Genomic DNA, 6199 nt, shown 5'->3' with positions numbered 1-6199 from the left:
CAGATTCAATTTCTTTCCAACCCCACATAATCCCTTTCCTAAAGGAACTGAAAGCTTCATCCCCTAGATGCTAAGTTACTTGCCCACCAGGCCATAAGCCAAGTTGTACTGGATAGTCTTGATTGTGTAGGAACTATGATGAAGTGCTGCAGTAAGTACAAACATCACAAGGTCAGAAGCAAAAATAATTGGACTGTTCAAGCTAGGCTCTTGTTGGAGGAAAGAAGGGGCTCTGAAGTGTGACTTCTTTGCTTCATGAATTTTAGGGTTAAAAAATAAATATAGTGAATAAGTACATCCTTTTAACATTTTGGAGGTGTAATGGGTGGAGGATTGGAATTGAACCTGAATATCTCACTCTGGCCATGAAAATGTCAAACATTGTGTGGTATGAAAAGATAAAAACATCTTTTATGAGGGGTCTGAAATTGTGCTATGTCAGTATGGGAACTAAACTGGAATCTCAGCAGTCATAAAGAGCCGTTCCCTCTCAGTTCTGGATCTTGGAGGGCTGGACAGGAGTTTAGTAAACAGTTGCCCATTTGGCACAAGTGTATGTGTGTGTGCACAAGGGAAAGCCTTCAAAGCACAGAAGGGGCTGGTTTAATCAAACAGCTGGCCGAAAGGGTGCTCTGCTGCATAGTCATAACTAGAGTCACAATTACACCAGTCACTTGGTCTCTTCTGAAGAGTTTCAACCTGATCTGAAGCAGTTTATTAGGCTGTAAAACACTTTCCTGATGAAAGGGATTTAAATTGAACTTAACTGAGGAGAGTCCTTTTAATTAATGACAACTTCAAGCACAGCTGCTCTGAGCCCTGTGATGTTGCCATTGAGATGGTACAGACAGAATTTAAAGCAGATGGAGGTTTATTGATTGATTCTTAATCTACTAGACCAGTTTGTACTGTTTTTCTCTGTAATAAGACAATCACAGAACTGTTTGGGTGGGCTATTGGCTGACTCAATGAACCTCTTTGTATTGCTGAAGTGTTGGCTGAGGTAAGAGCTTGTTCAGTATAGTATATAAGGTAACTTTATATATGTAACAATGGCAAAACAAAGCATATTTTTAAATGTAAATACAGCCTAAATACTTAAATTGTGACAAACTAAGCAAAAGTGTTTTGTGCTTTCCAAGCTCAGGAAGGACAAAGGACAGGAAATTTGCATAAGTGCAATTCTGAACTGAGAGTGCTAATTATCCCTGATTCTTGGGGCTTGTACCACAGTCACTTTCCAAATTGGGTTCTATTGGCCTGCACTACTTCCTTGCAAACGCATAACCTAAAATACAATAAGCTAAACTCTGGAAATGTACTGGTCTGGCAGAACTTCATGTTATATTTCACTTTAAAATTTGCGTGGAACTGATCCAAAGTTGATATTCTTCCCTTAAACAATTAGACTGCTAACCTGTTTCCATAAGTTAAATCATTATAGATAAAATTCTAAGTGATTTTTTGACTGTTAATCAAAGAAATGGCTGATTTAGCAGAAGTTATGTTGAACTAAGAAAAGTCCTTTGGGTTTCAAGTCCTTCAGTGCTCTATCTGCATGGCTTTCAGGAGTACACGTCTTTCCATGGGTGTCAGCTCTTGCAAATTCTAACTTTTATCCATTTTAATGGGTTGAGAGGGGGAGCTGGTGTATACCATCAGTTTACCTTCACATAGATTTATGGAACAATCTCAGTTTTTCAGAGAAACTGTTTTGGTTTGCCCAATAACTGAGCGAAGGTATTGCTGAATTATTTTCTGTTCTATATAAAAAATCTTCAGACTATTCACTAGAAATTACCTATGTAGCTTATGTTTTTTGCAGGTATCTTAGCACATAAATTATGCTAAGAACTCAGTCTTCATTCCCTGAGGGAATGCCGTTAAAATAAGAAGTATTTCTAAAAATCTCTTAGGAGGCCTTATAGGAGATTCAGGCCATGGGACTGAATACATGGTCTATGAGCTGACTGCCTGACTTGTTTTTATGCAATCATCAGGTGCAGGCAGTGTGTTTCAGAAGAGGAAAACAACTCATTTCCTGAATAATGTGTGCTGTGTGAAAATAGTTAAAAAACCCAAACCCAAACTAAACAAAAAACAACTTCTAATGAATTACTACTTCACTGTATACATAATTTGGCATCGCCTAAACCATAGACATATGTGGCTCGTTCAAACAGTTGTCTTTAAGAGTGCATCTGTAGAAAGCTTTAAAACAAATCAGAGATTTGCTTTTCAGATCCTTGAAGAGCTGCTTTATAATGACTTGTAAAGCCAGTCTCCAAGGTAGAAAATGATGTTGGTAACAAACAAGATCACATTCAATCTGATGTAGATCAAGGAAGCATGAACATTTTGTCCAATCTTCCTCTGAGCAGTCTGCCATATAGTTACCAAAACAACTGATAATAATATGTTTGCCAAGGTCTTTTATCCCTTGAGGCGTAGTTTCATATTGTATGCTAAGATAAAGACTTTCTTTCTCAATGCCAGAACGTACCGTCTGCTAAGAAAGGAGACTTAAATATATGTTCTGGTAAATGGCCTAAGGCTCTCAATAAGTCTTATACACTTCATATGCTTTGCTAAAATAGTTTATCTGATACTAAAAAAAAAAAAAAAAAATAAATTATCTTTTCTGCCTGGGACTGTTTTTTGAAAAAAACCCCAACCCCAAACCAACAAACCAACCCCCAACCCAAAAAAATTCCCAAACAAAAATCCCCAAACCAGAATCTCTTTTGTTCCCTGTCTTCTGTGACTTGAATATTCAGTGTTCAAAATGCATTTTTACAGTTTACTTTCATGCTGGTTTTAGCTTATTCTAATTTAACTTCTTCACTAGGAATAGGAAGTCACTTGTGTGAAACTTGCACTTATTTATAGTATAGGTTTTAGATTTGGTATGTAGTATATGATCTAGGTTAGAGAAAGTTGTAATATGCCTAAGACGATTAATTCTTTTGTGATTAGATGCTCAATGAAGTGACATGGGAGAGTGGTTTTAGTTAAGCTCCATATGGTTATATACAAACAATCCTACAATTCAAAATTATTGATGAATCATATAAATAACCTTCATCCTTCTCTCTACATTGCTCTAGGTAATATAAAGGGTAATTTGTCAAAATCCATTGTAACTTCACCTGTGTTTGAAATCTTCCAACTCCCACAGTGTATGACCCAGTAATCCAAGATTTGATTCTTTCATTTAACTGTCTTTGGGTTTATCTATGTTAATTGTATATACATGATGGGAACTCCTGAGCACATTTTTCTGTGAACTCCAGTGAGAGTCTTCAAAGGGCACTACTGACAGAAATATGTTCAGTCTGAATAACTAACTAGGAAGACTGAAGTAGATCTCTTCAGCTATCTTTGATTTGTTACTCTTAAACCTTTCAGTGAAACCTTTTCCTTTTGGTAAAGAATCAGTAACAATACTTTCATTACTGGAGAAAGAATATGTTCAAAATATCCACAGAGATCTTTGCCATGCTGATGAATTAGACTAAGAAATAAAATTTCATTTCATCGAAAGCTTTTTTCAGCCTTAGCTAGATGCTTAGTCTGCAGTCTTGGGTCCCAACAGCTCCTCTCTTAAAGCAATGGCAACTTGAGAACTGTGAGAATTCAAAGTTCAGACAGAGACTTTTCTCTGTGTAATAGGTATCGTGGTTGCACATACGAATAAAAGTGGCAGAAGAAAGTCTGCAAACAATCTGTGGATACAATGGTTTTGGCTGTTCAAATGGAGTTGGTTTATTTTTGTTATAAATTCTAGGTAAAGCAAAAGTAATTTATACGGTATTTATAATCGGCAATAGCTGCTGTGCATCTACCTGTCCAGTAAGGAGGACATGTTGTTTAGCAAAATTTGTTATTAATTTATGACCAACCAAGTAACAAATTATGATCTTGGGTCTAATAGAAATTATATTGGAATAAAGCTCAGAAAGAGAAGACTGTTGGGCATAAAGTAGCGGCAGGTATATACAAAACTAAGACAAGAAGATGGCAAAATGATAACAAACTTCAAACCAGGATGCTCGTTGATATTTGCTGCTTATTCTTTAGAGAATAAGGAACATGTCCTGGCTTGTGTTCTAAGATTCAAGACAACATATCTTCCTGTGTGCTGCTGTGGTTTTGTGCACAGCTCTTCTATGAACTGAGTGTGGTCAAAGTGATATGAGTGATGTCTCACATTTTGGTCTTACACAAAAGAACAAGATGTCTTGATCTGGGTCTTCATATGTGATACATTTGTAAACAATTATATAACTCTATGCAAAGGGTAATCAAATCCCAGTGCAGAGTCTGAGGAGACCTACTTGTGTTGTGAAAGCCAGAAGTGGAACATCACCCCGGAGAGGTGCTGCTCTCCTCGTTAAATACCAGGCTTGCTGGTGTTTAGATGAAGAAAGGTGAGGAGGTACTACAACTTCTCCGGAGTTTATGAGCTTGGTCCATACTGATTTGAAAAACAGATCATTCTATGGCAGCATGAGGTTCACAAACCTATTTTTCCTCGGAGTGTATCAAGTTGACTTTACCTAGCTGTTTGGGTAAAATCACTTGTCTGGTCCATCTCCTAATACTTCTCTTCCCGTAACAACATTCACTACCAACTGGCGAGCTCTGAGGCATAACAAAATTCTGCAGTAATTCTCATGAATAAGTCCTAGTCTCTTGCTGTGTAAATAGCCCTTTTAGTCACTCCAGACTGTATCACAAAATGCTGCTTATTACAAAAGGACAAATGTAAGTGTACATGCTGCTCTTCAATATCATCTTAGTAAAAGGTTTCCATGGTAATTTTTCTCTCATCACTGCAAGGGAGCTATCTTTCCAATAGAAGCACAGCAATTTTCTACCTACTGCCTTATTCAGATTACTGCCTAATTCCTCAATTAAAGAAACCTGTTCTTAAGCAACACAATATATTGTATAGATGATAAAGTGCCTTAGAAACAATGAATCCTAAGATGGTAGATTTTCTGGTCTAACAAAGATATCCCAAGACAAAGGTACTTGGAAATCTTTTAACCACACTTCTGTAAAAAAAAAAAAAAAAAAATTATAGGATCATTTATTTGCCCACAGCTCTGGATGTTTCAGAGCACACGCATGTGCTTCATGTCAGATTCTGAGGCAGCTAACTTAAAATACTTGCATCAAATTTTAGACATTTTAGATTTGATTTCACAATTTCTCTGAAAGCCTTTGACAGACTTTGACCAATTTTACTTAGTTTCCGTTCTATTCAGAGTGGTCCGGACAAGTGGCCCAACTAGTCAATTTATTTCCACTCTACATTTAGGTTCATAATACTTCTGAGGTATGAAAATAATCTGTGCTTGTGTGTGTGCCCAGTACAGTTGGTTGCAGATACATAGCAAGGTCATTGCATAAGCCTTTAGGAAATGCTAACAAAGTGACAAGTACACAACTGATTATTTAGCAACTTGGTATAAGAACATGAATGTGTTTCAGTGTAAATACAGTAGCAATCTACCATATAATGGATGTCTGTTGATTTGTAGCTATGCTGTGGTATAGGGAGGTATAATAGTCAATATTAGACCTTCCGTAGCCCTACTCATATTTAGTTCGCTGCTCTTGTGCTTAGGCATTGGGGCCACTTCAAAAAGCGTAGATCACTAAAAATCCCTGGATGATTGCAGAGGCTTGAAACAGGCTCTGTGCAGGAGAGGAGGAAGTGAAACACACCTGCTTTCACCATCTGTCAGAGCTGAAAAACAAGCATAAGATTAAGAATATTGGTAAGGAATCACCTCCTAAAGATATAAAAACCAGCTTATTACTTTTTTTTCATATCCCCTACTGATATTTTGCTTGCATTGGCCTTGAGTCTTGTCAAGAAAGACATATATGAGACCTCTTTAATGGCTCTCCAAAATCTGAGCTCTTTCTGGTAAATCCTTACCTTCACAGACCCCAAGTCATTTGAGGGCAGTTCTTGCTTTACCGATGCACATGTGTGATCACAGACTGGGAGACAGTGTGTGAGATGTGGGAGGAAGAGGAGAGAAGCAGGCAGGGCAGGAGGGCTGATATCTGAGCTTACTCGTTCTCACTGACTACCAAAAAGGTAAGCTGGAGCTGACTTGAAGTGGTTTGCTTTGGTGTGGGTGGGATGGGGAGAAGGAGCAGTGGGACAGAGTATGCTTCC

Source organism: Strigops habroptila, chromosome Z, assembly GCF_004027225.2.
Source record: "Strigops habroptila isolate Jane chromosome Z, bStrHab1.2.pri, whole genome shotgun sequence".
Taxonomy (NCBI): Eukaryota; Metazoa; Chordata; class Aves; order Psittaciformes; family Psittacidae; genus Strigops; species Strigops habroptila.
Note: the sequence above shows the minus strand (reverse complement) of the source record.